The 13,875-nt window shown below is 42.6% G+C and overlaps 1 long non-coding RNA gene across 3 annotated transcripts in view; it reads left to right on the top strand.

Moving 5' to 3' along the window:
* The window catches only part of LOC118539214 (uncharacterized), a 55,150-nt gene that overhangs the window by 13,426 nt on the left and 27,849 nt on the right, over positions 1-13,875 (top strand). The window contains exons 3-6 of one of the 3 annotated variants that reach the window (XR_013449086.1): positions 201-505; positions 2,990-3,151; positions 8,819-8,876; positions 9,724-9,782. This is a non-coding gene — a long non-coding RNA (uncharacterized LOC118539214). Of the gene's footprint in view, positions 1-200; positions 506-2,989; positions 3,152-8,681; positions 8,714-8,787; positions 8,877-9,723; positions 9,783-13,875 lie in introns of those variants that run through there. The other 2 variants (XR_013449088.1, XR_013449087.1) reach the window with 2 other exon arrangements.

Consider the following 13,875-nt stretch of genomic DNA (forward strand, 5'->3'; position numbering starts at 1 on the left):
AAGTACCCAATAGGTGAGTGTTGACTAAACTGAGGTGGCAAATGAGGAAATGCATGCACAGGGCACCCCTGCCTCCCTCAGAAGCATGGGGTGGGGTGGGGGGTATTCCTTTAGCAGCAGTAGTGAGAAATACGCTCTGCGAACGGCATTTTGGTCTAGGTGACGTTCGATCTTCGCCTGAGCATGGGTATTTTTGCCAGATTCCAGATGCAAGCCATCCAGTCCCCACCAGAGAAGCTGCAGCTGGGCAAGAAGCTGAATGCCCTTCGCACCCACAACAAGAATGTTTGTAAAATGCCCTGAAACCCTCCATGGACAGGGAACCTGGTCCGCGCAGGCATGGAATCTTGCAGAATGTATCCTGACTCAACACTTCCTGCTCCTCTTTCCATGTCTGCGTATCTGCAAAGCTAGAACTCTCACTCAGAAGGAACGATTTACCATTCTGTCAGCCTCCAGACAGTCCCTTCTGGTTTCCTGAACAGAGCGCCACGTGCGTGTACAGGTGCGTGCTTAGGTGCCCAAATTCCTTCTGAATTCTTTCACGGGTCAGAATGCTGCAAACATTACCATCAAAACTCTTTCCTTACTCTCTCCCCCCATCCCCCACCCCCATCTTCCTTCTGCTTTTTCTTACTTCTCAAATTAGCTTCTCTTTCCTTTGGCTTGCAATGTTTTTGTAAAACTCTCCCTTGTCTGACCCATCGAGTCTTTGGTATTTAGCTCAGAATATGTTCCATTATGTTTAAGAACACTTTCCTGTCAACGGGCTTCTATTGGGAGCAGACAGCACCCAGAGTTGGGTGAAGCCCTAGGGGAATGCGGTTGGGAGAAGAAAGGACTTTCACATGATTTATAGGCTTGTGACTGTTTCGCTTCATAGACACGAATGCTGAGACATTCAGATGAAAAGTAGAGAAAAATCCTGTAAAGGATCACCAGATGTTTTGTCTGCAAGACTTCAGGCTTTTGATGTTAGGCAGGAAAAACATGTGAATTCTTGACTGAATTTTGCAATTGTCACAGGGCGTTTTAGGGATATTTAGATTTTATATTTATGTATTTATTTATTTATTTTTAAAGATTTTATTCATTTATTTGACAGAGAGAGACACAACGAGAGAGGGAACACAAGCAGGGGGAGTGGGAGAGGGAGAAGCAGGCTTCCTGCCGAGCAGGGAGCCCAATGTGGGACTCGATCCCAGGACCCCGGGATCATGACCTGAACTGAAGGCAGACGCTTAATGACTGAGCCAACCAGTCAATCCGCCCCAGGGATATTTAGATTTTAGTCATTATTAGCATTTTGGGTCAATTTAGGGAATTTAAAAAGTTACCAAATTATTGCAGGCTCGTTGTAAAAAGGCCAAGTAATATAGAAGTCTACAGACTGGAAGCTTAAATGTCCTTCTCTGTCTTCTCTCCCTCGCTCCAATTTCGCTCTTTTCTAAGATGAGTCACGGGTTGAATATGTATGTTTTTGGACACTTTTTCTGTACATTTGCATACACACATAGTTCTATTATTATTTTTTATGTAAATGGTCATTTTATGCAATGTATTCTGTAATGTCCATTTTTTCGGTGAACAATAGACCTTGGAGATCTTCCATTTCAGAATAGAGAGCACTGCCTCACACTGTGTCTCTGCACATCGGGCTCTCTACAGCGACACCCTGTCATTTACTTCACCATCTCCCCAGGGAGGGCTGTTCAGGTTGTTTTCTTCTCCTTTTTTCCTTTCCTTTCTTTTCTTTTTCTATTTTAAACAAAACAGCAGTAAATATCCTTACACATATTTTTTTCCCCTGTGTGTGTCTTTCTGTTGGATGTCATCAAGCTTTATACATTTTTTTCTTATTCCAAGGGAAATTTAAAATCCTTTTTTATCCATTTTTTAAAATTTCAAATTGTCTGCTAATTTTCTTTGTCTACTGTTCTTAGGAGTTTTATGTATTTTCTTATTCATTTTAGGGGGTTCCCCTCCAACATTTTATTATGAAAACATTCAAGCACACAGAAAAGTTGAAAGAATTGTGTAGTGTGGGAACGCCTGGGTGGTACAATCAGTTGTGTATCCGACTTTTGGTTTCAGCTCGGGTCACGATCTCAGGATTGTGAGATCAAACCCTGGGTTGGGCTCCTCGCTCACTGCAGTCTGCTTGAGATCCTCTCTTCCCCCTGCCTCTCCCCCTGCTCTCTCTCTCTCTCTCAAATAAATAAATAAATTTAAAAAAAGAATTGTGTAGTTTATGCCTCCATATACCTACCATCTAGACTGATAATTAACATTTTGCTATATTTGCTTTATCATATATCTTTTCGTCTATCTATTCCTTTATTCATTTGTCAATCCACCTTATTTTTGTGAGTTTTGAAGTAAGTTGCAGATATCAGTACACTAACTATTTCAGTTGCTTATCAACAACAGGATTTAACGTTTGTTTATAGTCCTTTTTATTTTTTATTTTTATTTTGCGATGTAAAATTTACCTACAACAAAGTGCACACATCTTAAGGATATGATTCAATGTAGGGAGCTTTTCTATTTTTTTAAAGGATTTTATTTGTTTATTTGACACAGAGAGAAAGAGGGGGGAGAGAGAGAGAGTGAGCATGAGCAGGGGGGAGCAGCAGAGGGAGAGGGAGAAGCAGGCTCCCCACCGAGCAGGGATCCCGATACGGGGCTCGATCCCGGGACCCCGGGATCATGACCTGAGCCGAAGGCAGCCGCTTAACCGACTGAGCCAACCAGGTGCCCCTCAATGTAGGGAGCTTTTTATATATTAAGAGTAGTCATCTTTCTCTCTCTCTATATATATATTGCAAGTATTTTCTCCCAATCAGCCTCTTATTTTTCAACTTTGTTACGATAGTTTTCACATATGGAAATGAAAAATTTACATAGCTAGCCAATCTATCAATAATTTCCTTTATCCATTCTAGGTTTTTTAATTTTAATTTTTATTTATTTTTTATTTATTTGTCAGAGAGAGAGAGCACAAGCAGGGGGAGCGGCAGGCAGAGGGAGAGGGAGAAGCAGACTCCCCACTGAGCAAGGAGCCTGACGCGGGACTCGATCCCAGGACCCTGGGATCATGACCTGAGTGGAAGGCAGACACTTAACTGACTGAGCCACCCAGGCGCCCCAGGTTTGGTAGTTTTATTTTTAATTTCTAAATCTATATTAAATTACATTTTTGTTGGGGGAGGGCTATAACTTCACTTTTGCATTCAGAAAACCAATTGTCCCAAAGTTAAACACACTTTTTAGAATTATCTCCTATAGTCTTTTCCTGTTTTCTCCAAACCTTGGAAGAAACTGGGAGAGCCAAGAGAAAAGGCGGTAACACTTAGCAGCAGGCAGAGGAGAAGGGGATGGAGAGAGACAGGATGAGATTTTTGGAGTGAAGGTTCTAAAGGTCTCCCTGTAATTTTCCGCAGCCATTGAATGAAGTTATTTCTGGCATAAAACAGTGAAAGTGTTTGGTTTTCAACAGTATCTCTCCAATAATACCATTTTCTAACCAAAACAACACGGTAAGATGATTCAGCATTTGGGAATTACCTAAAGAGCAGTTTCTGGATCTTCTTAGCCAAGACATCTGTGAAAGAGTTGGAGTCCAGATAAGTCTATAAGATATGAACTGCAGTATTAGTGATTGATGAGTCTGTAGTCATGCATAATGAAAGAGGAAGAAGGCAGGGGTCAAGAGCAGACATGTGGAGGATCTGGTCTGCACCTTGCTGATTCACTTTTGCAGTAGGGACAAGGCGGCCTTTGGCAAGGGAGTATGACTTGGCGTAGGTGTTGCCATTTGAGAAACAAGGAAGCAAAAGCAATTTGGATATGTAGTTCTTTTGAGAACATATCTAGAATACTTCATTCAGTCTTGGAGGTGTATTACTGTTATGTAGGATGACAATCAACTGGAGTGAATCAGAGAAGGAGAAGAAGAAATTACTTGTGAGGATATATGACGATAATATATGCAAAAGCATTTCGTTAACTGCATTGTGTAAAACAGAAGCAAATTCTTTCTATTATTATCATAACATAGGGAAAGAAGAAGAAAGTAATTCTTTTTTTGGTTCCATGATAAACAATTGTAGGCATCAAAAGAACTGTATGTAGGGGTTCATATATCTCATGCTTTTCTCCAAACACCATATCTATTTGTTCAGGATCTACTCAGAAGATAATATTGTACTGCAAGACCTAGCCATTCCACTTCTTGGTATTTACCCAAGAGAAATGAAAGGATATGCCCATGCAAACACTTGTACACGAATATCCATAGCAACTTTATTTGTAACATCCCCGAGTTGAAGCAACCCAAATGTCCATCAACAAGTGAAAAGATAAACAAATGTAGTATATCCATACAGTGGAATACTTATTAACAATAAAAAGGAATGAACTCTGATACACCCAACAGTATGGAATAAATCTCAAAATAACTTTACCAAGTGAAAGAATCCAGGCAAATGTTTGGGGTGGGGGTAATGGGCATATTCATTATCTTGATTATGGTGATGGTTTCATGAATGTATATGTACGTGAAAACTTTTTAAGTCATACAATTTAAACAATATATTTTATTGTATGTCATTATACCTCAATACAGCTGTTAAAAGTTAATATCAGAAGGTGGCATATTCACTTTGAAAAACGTAATCTTTTCTAAAAATTGAAAATTAAAATTTTTAAGCAAGCAGCATTTGCTACTGCTTTTAATCCACAATTTGGTGTAGAAAAATCCAGTTTATACCATATATTTTTAAAGTTAAAACTTTTCAAAGAATTTTTCAGAGAGTTGAAGCAGTCTGTGTTGATCATGTATGAGACGAAAAATGAGTCAGAGGGAAATATAAGAGGTTTTTCTTTTTTTAAGATTTTATTTATTTATTTGACAGAGAGAGACACAGCGAGAGAGGGAACACAAGCAGGAGGAGAGGGAGAGGGAGAAGCAGGCTTCCCACTGAGCAGGGAGCCCAATGCGGGGCTCAATCCCAGGACCCTGGGATCATGACCTGAGCCGAAGGCAGACGCTTAACGACGAAACATAAGAGGTTTATAAAGGCATCTATTCACCACCACCCTCTTAGGGTTAAGGAATCAGTTCTCCAGAGGGAAATTAGAGAAGCTCCATTGCCATAGTCAAGGAAATCTAAGTGAACAAAGACTCAGCTTAAGAACAGAGCTCAAAACTTGTAAATGCTTTCATCCAAAGATACAAGCTTTTCCAAACACCAATTAACCAAGTCTCACAGCATGCTGGGAGCAGAGCGGTACAATCATTACTCCTTTTACAGAGCGAGAATTAGAATCCAAAAGGGTGCAGACAGCCTGCCCCAAGTACCTGGTGTGGCAGCTGCTGACTCAGGGGTGAGGCTCGTGTTCTGCCTCCTGGTTCCCTTACTCCAACGAACAAAGAACTCTCTAGCCCTAGACCCACCTGTGGAGGGAGAAGAAAACTTCGTTTTAACCAGTTTGCTTTGGAGCCGAGATGGTATGAGAGGCACACCAAGGGTGGGATCCAATGGTCCGATGCTAATCTCATTTCCTCACTTCCTCCTAACTATTTTGAACCAGTTCATTGCTGTCTTCACTGCACTCTTTGTGAGTGACAGAATCTATTATTGAAGGCTAAATGATTTTCTTGGTAAACTTGAAATCGGGATTTTCACCCATTTGCTTTGTGTTTTCAGAGAGCTGTTTAGCACAAAATAGAGATTCTTTCCACTCCAAGGAAGCTCTGGGAAACTCTCAATCCTGGATTGCTTATGCGATCAATTTAGAGCCTTTGGGACCTGGAGAGGGAAAGCCTGTTAGACCCAAAGGACCAGCAAATGGGAGATCTATTTGACATATCCTGGGAGGTTTACTCGTGAATTTTGAGAAATATTATAGCCTATCAGGGGCTTCCCATCCTCACCCTTTTCTGGAATGTGAGCTCTGTTGGCTTTGCCTCATAAGTGTGGAGGAACCAGTTAATTCAGATGTGGGATCCTATGATTAGTGGCAATCTTTTCCTGGATGACATATGGTGAGAGGTTCTAACCCAAGTAAGACTCATTTATTATGAGTTTCTATTGTAGCTCTCCCGGTAATGCTTGACTTATCTGGGAGTTACTCATTTAGCAGGAGCAGCCATCTGAAACCCAGCTGAGAGAGCAGAAGGAAACCAAAAAAGCCTTTGGGTGGCCAGTATGGGCATCAAAAATTCATAGAGCTACTCAGCCTCTTTTATTTACTTTTATTTCAGGCATTACTTAATAACCTTAATTTTGATCTACAGTAGATTATAGTCAGTGCATTAATGGGGCAGGGAGGAAATTTTAGAAACAGGAGCAAGAAGTTGGCAACTTGATGGTGAAGGATGAGACAGAGGAATTATAAAAGCACAAATAAGAATGCAAGGAACAATCTGAGCTGAGGCCAAAGAGTTTTCTGTAATTCCAAAGCCCAGGAGTTCTTTTATTTTGGATATCGGAGCCCAATATTGGAGGTTATTTCTTTGTTCTACGAATATGTATTGGGAGCCTGAGCACTCCACCAGGTACTGGGTACATAATGTCAGAGCTGGTTCTGTCCTTGTAGAGGGTAATAAGTTTTATTTCGGAAACTAGAGAATACCACAATATATTTAGAAAGATTTCCGTAACAACGAAAAAAAATGTTTCAACGATTTGATTCCCCAAATTTTAGGCTCCAGGAATCTGGGAGAATCAATTATGTAGAACAGTTCATCCCCCACTGGACCTAATAAATGAGGCATTAATTATATTAGCATGACTTTATTATTAGTTTTATATTAAGAGCAGAATGCATATGTGTTATTTTCTGAAGACACAGATGTCTGCTTTACCCTTTAATTATTGCCAGTTCCTGTGATATTATAAATTTCAGCTCAATTAAGGCAGCCTACTGCTCCTTGGGGTGAGGAGACTGGGCACAAGCCCGGGTGTTTGATGAGTGGAGGTGACAGATTTGAGGGAAGAGAAAGTAAAGAGGCAAAACAGGGGTGCAAGGGACCTTCTATTTTCACGTTTATAGAGGACTCTCATTTTGCCAGCTTCTCTCCCTACCTCTCACCCAGTCCCACTGTCTAATGGAGAAAAATAAAGGTCTAAAGGGAATAGATTTAATGGAACTGGAACAGAGGGTGGGGCTGCTTGGGGATGTACTGTGCATTTAAAATAAAACAAAACAAAATGCCTCTTGATTGCCAAGTCCTCTTGACTGCCAAGGCAGGAAATTTCTGCCCAACTGGAAGGGCTGGTTGCAGAAATCCTTGAGGGCCTTTCTGGAAAGCCTGGAGGAGGCGTGGCTGTGAGAGAGCTCCTCTGGGCATCCACAGTCGCCTGTAGCCTGGTTGAGGGAGTGAGTCAAGTGTACCAGGGGTGTGAGGGCGGTGAGATGAGTCTGACCCAGCAGAGGGACCGGGTCAGAATGTGACCACGTTCAGGCAGGGTCATCTCTGTGTCAGAGGACGGTGTGGGCCCAGCAGGCCAAGGACGACTGAATTAAACAGCTCCGATTCAGAACCAGAGCCAGCATCAATCCATGGACAAGGCTTCTCCTCACGCAATTTACTTTGACTTCCACCTTTTCCATGTATATTTCTCATCCTCGTACCCTTAGTACCTAGAACAGCTCCTGGTGTGAAGCTCCCGCAATATTAAATGAATGAACGAACTTAGGAAACTTTTTTGCTACCCTCTTACCATTATAATAAACTCTATTTCTGAAGCTCCTTGCCATCCCTGGTTTAAAACACACACACACACACACACACACCAGGAAACAAAGGAAACCGTTCCCTACCTTGCCTAGAATTTCTCATACAGTCAGATCCAAGGAAATTAATCAGGTGTTAAAATTGGCAGAAATTGGGCAAATTATCCCCACATTCTTATTGCCCATTACTTCACAAAAGTTTCCGGAGAGTAAAAATAAATATTTAGTGTTGTCTTAGTAAAGAGTTTGGTGGTTTACCCTTAGTAATGAAGTGTACACTCAGAAGTTTATGGTTAGGCAAGTTTTACCCTGAGGAGTTAGCAGTCTAATTATAAGGAAGACAAACAAGCGTAAATACACATAAGTGCTTCGCTCATCAAAATAACCTCCAGGCAGGGCCTCTGTTCTGAGGTTTCTGAATAGCCTTATCTTTTCAATATGGCGTGTGGGATGTCAGTGTGTTCTAGGTCTCTGCGGTGTTGGGTGACTGCATTCAGGAGGTAGAACGGCGGCTCTGCCTGCTCAGAGCCTGAACCCTGAGCTCGCGGGTGAGCAGTAGCTATCCTGCCCCACTGCTCTGGGGACGGCGCTCCTCGGAGGGTCCGCAGAAGCCGGTCCGCAGACGACTACCAGCCCATCGTTAGTGAAGGGGTTGGCACCAGAGTTTAAAGCAATGGTGCCACTAAGCACACTGTTACGTTCTGTTAACGTTTCAGAAGATGACCTCTAGAACAAAGGTTGACAAGCTTTCTCTGGAAAGGGCCAGAAAGTACATATGTGAGGCTTTGCAGGGCAATCTCGGTCACCATTACTCAATGTTGCTGGTGAGTGGTGCCCAAACAGCCGGAGACCGCACGAATGGGTGTGGCTGTGTTCCAGCACAACTTTTCTCTTCCCCCTTTTCCTTCCTTCCTTCCTCCCTCCCTCCCTCCCTCCCTCTCTTTCTGTCTTTTGACAAATATTGGCACAGGTAGGAAATGCCCAGTGGGGTAAATGTGGCTTGGGGGTGGGGGAGGGCCTGTAATTTGCCAACCTTTGTTCTAGATGAAGGAAGCTGTTCATGATTATGTTCCAGTGCAGGTTTCTTGTCTTGAGTACCACCGGACTGGACAGCCTATGAAGGGCCATGTCAGGTAGGATCCCAAGGCCCATCCATCTGTTGTTAGTGAGACCACTAATACTCATGTCATGGGGAGGGTTTTAGTTGCTCTCCGTGGATAATGATTTTGTAAGAGTAAGCATCTACCCCTTGACCACATTGCATTTTCTCCCAAACTCACCGATGGCTTTACCCTCATTGCCAACCTTATAACTACTTCATTTAGTAAAAGCCCACCCTCCCTTTGCCCCATCTCCTTCTCAATCTTCTTCCACGCTACTACCTACCTTCTTGCTTCTCTCTCACTTCTAATTTTCTGTTCTGGTTAACCTAGTTTTTGGCCAGTCACCCCCGCTTCCACTTTCTCCCACCAACAGTGCTTCTATTAATATATCCTGAGGCAGATGCTCCTTTTCCCATTGTAGTCACAAAATGGTCAGGGCCAGGTTTTTTGGGTCATCTTGCTTCCCATTTAGGTGTCCATATCCTTTCTCTGGAGTTCTATGCTATTTAGATCTTCTACCTCTTACTCCTCTGGGCCCTAGTTCTTAAAGACTTTCTGCATTTGCCACCAAAAAAGACCCTTATCTCCAGAAGTAAGTTTCCATGCTGTACTCCTTATTGCTTCTTATTCTTATACCTTTCTATCTAGTTTCCACCTGAGCTCACCTCTACCTTCCTAAATTGCTCCCCTGACCTCTTGATTTTCTCTTCTGAGCTGCCATCAAAAAGCACCAACTTTTCCTCTGCATGAAAAGTTACCCAACCACCCTTCTTGTCTATATTTCTTGCTCCATTCGGGTTCTTTGACCTTGAGTCTTTGCTTTCTACTGTCGCAATCCATACAGTGGACTGCAGTTTTGTTTTGTTTTTTTTCCTAGGAATCAACCTCCCCTACTGGGTTGACAGAGGTTGGCTTCTTTAAAGCTTGGACTCCAAGGTATCTAGCTACTACCTGGTATCGGATGCATAGTCTACAAATTTATTAGGCTGGGCTAAAGACTGTACAGAGCCACCCCTGGCCCCATGATTTCTTGTAACTAGGCAAAGGCTCTCTCAGAATAAACAGTGGTAAGGCTTCGGAGGAGTTGTGTGGCCCTTGGTCAGCCAGGCTCTAGACAAGGTCTTCTGTCTCTAAGTGGGTCTTTCTTCCACTGTTACAATATCCACCTTATCTTCTTTGAGGTGACCACTCTGCCTTCTGGACTCTTGCAGGTCCTATAGGAATCTCCCAGAAAAGCTGGATTGCAGACATCAGTAGAATGGCTTCATGCACTTGACCATGACAGAGAATAGGATTGGGAAGGGTTAGGGAGGTTCTGACTTCTCCCCTTCTCCTCCCAATGGTGGGATGCTCTGGATGGAACATGAACTCCTCTATCAGATTGCTCGTCAGCGATGGCGCCACCATCCACCTGTCACTTAAGCCAGAAACAGATGTCCCCTAGATGACTCCCTCTCACTCACCTGTTCACATCTGTCATTGATCCTGTCATCATAGGCCTCAATATCTACTTCCTTTCCCCCACTGCCACTTTAACTCAGGTGAAAATGGGAATGATAATAAGCTTACCTACCTCTTAAAGTTGTTATGAGGATCGAAGAAGTTAATACACATTAAGTACATAGAACAGCATCTGACACACAGTAAACACTCACTAGGCTTGAGTTTTTATCATTGTTGTTATTGTCATTGTTATTTTCTCTTCCACTTTGGGGTCAGGTGCCTCTCATATATGCTAATTAGCATTCCAGTCTAGCTTTTACCACGCCACATTGTATAATCTCCCGTTACTTGTGAACCTGTAAGACTGCATAGTGTCTGATGCAGAGCAGATATTCCAAACAAATTTTTCTTGAATTAATGGATGAATCTAAAGCAAGGATTTTTTGGTTTCCCCTAAAATCAAGTAGAGGGAGGAGATAAGAGGAGAAAGAAGTTGAAACAAACAAATAACCAACACTTTAAGACAGCCTTATTCCTCTCCTTGCCAAAGATACACATGCGTCCTCTGCACCAGCAACAATTGGAGCTCATTTTCCTTCTGGTTCAGCCTGGCAGGCATCAGCTGTCCCCTTCAGGTCCCCATCTCTCTGCTCTATTATGATGGGTGATCAAAAGTTGATTTCTCCACTGAAAAGTTTTTTTTTTGTTGTTGTTGTTTCACTCCATCGTTACTTCCAGGTTCACAGCTATTCTGAGCATTCCTGAAGGCTGGTCTCTGGATAACTGAGATATTAAAGACAGTTCTCAGGATCATTGTCAAGAGTGAAATGGACCTTCAATTTCTCAAACTCTACTAGCAGAAAGCCGGTGTTGTTAGTTCAATAACGAAAGGCTTCTGATTCCTATAGCTAATTTTATTGGTGGTGGTGGCAACGTAGAATTCATTAACTAAGTTCCCCTTGTTGCTCATGGTGCCGCAGTCCTACTTTCTTAACGACTGGACTTTGTTAGACATTTTCTAACAAAGCAGTAAAGTGTGCTGATTTGCAAAGTGAATAGCTCACGTGTAGGTCTCTTCAAAGAGGGAATCACATGACAGTTTGAAAAGGGTGCTGTAGAGGTGAGTGGGGTGAGACAGTTTCCCTCATTCTAATTAGGTTGTAGCCAATGGGAAATGCTGGAACCATTCAACTTTTCTTTCAACCAATGTTTATTGAGCACTAGCTGTCTACTAAACACTGTGGTAGGCCCAAGAAAACCCCAAAAGGAATGACACAAGTTGCTGTCTTTCTGTCTGGGACAGTGAGAGAAGTCACCATGTGATGTTATGTGGAAGAGTCACATTCCATTCAGAGATTTAGTCCAAAGTCAGCATATAAAGTGAAATGACAAATAGTCAAGAAAATCACACCCTCAAAAATCCCTAAAATCAAGCCTCAGAAACTTCCTTATTTTTTTCTTTGCACTTTAACGAGAGCTTCCTTTAAAATTTTTTTTTTTTAATTTTATGAAGCTATATTTTGTAGGGTGTCCGGAATAAAAATATGTCTTCCTCTTTCTCTTTGTTTTCTCCTTCTTTTCTTTTTCTGTTTACTGAGCACGTGCAGTTAAATCCATGCAAGTTAAATGTGCATATAATACAGCCCTTTGGTTATCCCTAAAATGGAAGTTCATAATGACTGCATAAAGTGCTCTGAAAACAGGGAAAAATGTTCTAACTTGGCCTGAGGAAATCTAAGAAGGCTTTACTGAGGAGGTGTCATTCCAACTGGTAGAGGGTTAAGAGCTTTCTAAACACACAGAATAGCATAAACAGAGGCCGGTAGCTATGGGAGAGCATAGTTTCTTCAGGGAATGATCTAGAGTTTATGTTTGGGGCAGGCATGATGGTAGTGGAGAAGGTGAAGAGTGATGAGAAAAGAGCTTCATCAGGGCAAGATCACGAAGGGACCAAAACACACCACGTGGCTGGCACAGCTGGAGGAAAGAGTGATTGGGAACGTTGTGTCCGCTCCCTGGCAGCCCACTGTTCTCCACCCTCTCTTCTCATCGCTGGCCACTTCCCCCTACTCTTAACTACTTCCTGAAATGGCCTAATGCACCATTCTGCACCTCAGTCCTGTTGCCAGATCTGACTCACGGAGTATTGTTTTCTAGCTGAGGACAAGGATGCTTTTCTATTTTCTAAGCCTCTTTTTGTCTAAGGATCACCAAGTCATCAGGAGACATGGAATCATTATGGATCCCGATTGTGGCCCTAAATGTGGGTGGGTGTCATGTGTCTATTTCATAGATTAGCCTGGGATAGCTGCTCTTGGGAAACCGCAGGAACCAGAAATTGGTCTGGATGGGAACCTAGACGCTATTCCACTTTCTGCTTTGTCATTCAGACCATGAGATGGACATCTTCAGGGACCATAGGAATATTGTCCTCTTTATTTCCCTAGAAAGAAAGGGAAAGTGAGTTCCATAGTTAGACACCTCTGGAGAGATTAAGGGAATGACAATGGAATTTCTGGACTGGAATTTATTCAAGATAGCTTTGGTGTTATACCTAAAGCCCAGAGAGATGCTTTATCAATTAGAATCAGATAAGGTGACATATAACAAAGAAACCAAAATTACAGTGTTTTAAACAAAATATAAATTTATTTCCCTTTCATATATAAGAAGCCTAGAGGTAAGCAGTCCAAGATTGCTACAGTCAGGCCCAGTCAAGGGCTCAGGCTTCGGTCTTGATTGTCTGTTATCCTCTGCATGTGCTCCCATCTCATGGTCTTGGGTGCTTACGCAAGCTCAAGCCATCACATCCACACTCTAAACAGCAGAAGGAAAGGAGGGACAGTTAAGAAGGGGGAAAGTAGCACCTGACAACTCTTATAAAGAGATTGCTTGGAAGCTGCCACACATTGCCTCTGCTAAGAACACATTGGCCAGAACTTACTGGAGGCTGGGAAATGTTGTCGTTTCTCTAGTTGACAAGGTAAAAATGTAGGCAGTAGAAGCCTCTGCCACAAATCCCATGAGCAAGAGCCCAGCACTATACATGTGATCAGAGAGTTGACAGGCCCTTGCGCCTCTCCTCTCCTTGATAACCAAGAGGCCTGTGTCTTAGAGAATCATGTAGCTGTAGGAGCCCATCCAGAGGGTCATTAACTCCCATCCCTGTGTGGTGTGATTAGCACTGGCATTATTTAAATGCTGAAGAAGGGAGAGGTCTCCCTGTTTGCCAACAGACTAGCTCCCCAAGTATCTTGAGAACACCAACATGGATGAATGGATGTTCTTGGCCTATTGGATGGATGAATCCCGCCTACTGATGTTTTATCCACGTAACACTCACACATTGTTGGCAAGCACAAATATCAGGGCCCTTATGGAAATGCTTTCTCAGATTCCCTACCTTTCCTCAAACCCTCAGCTGTTTAAATGGTACACAAGAGGTACCTGGGATCTTTTTGGCAATCATGAACATGAATTTGCTCTGTAACCTAGGCAATATATGAGTGGAGCCCAAGGACACAAGAGGGAAAGAGGAGGAGGAGGTAGCTGTTCAAGTAGAGCAGTAATGGGTGGAGAGAAGGAG

Source organism: Halichoerus grypus, chromosome 6, assembly GCF_964656455.1.
Source record: "Halichoerus grypus chromosome 6, mHalGry1.hap1.1, whole genome shotgun sequence".
NCBI classification, from domain to species: domain Eukaryota; kingdom Metazoa; phylum Chordata; class Mammalia; order Carnivora; family Phocidae; genus Halichoerus; species Halichoerus grypus.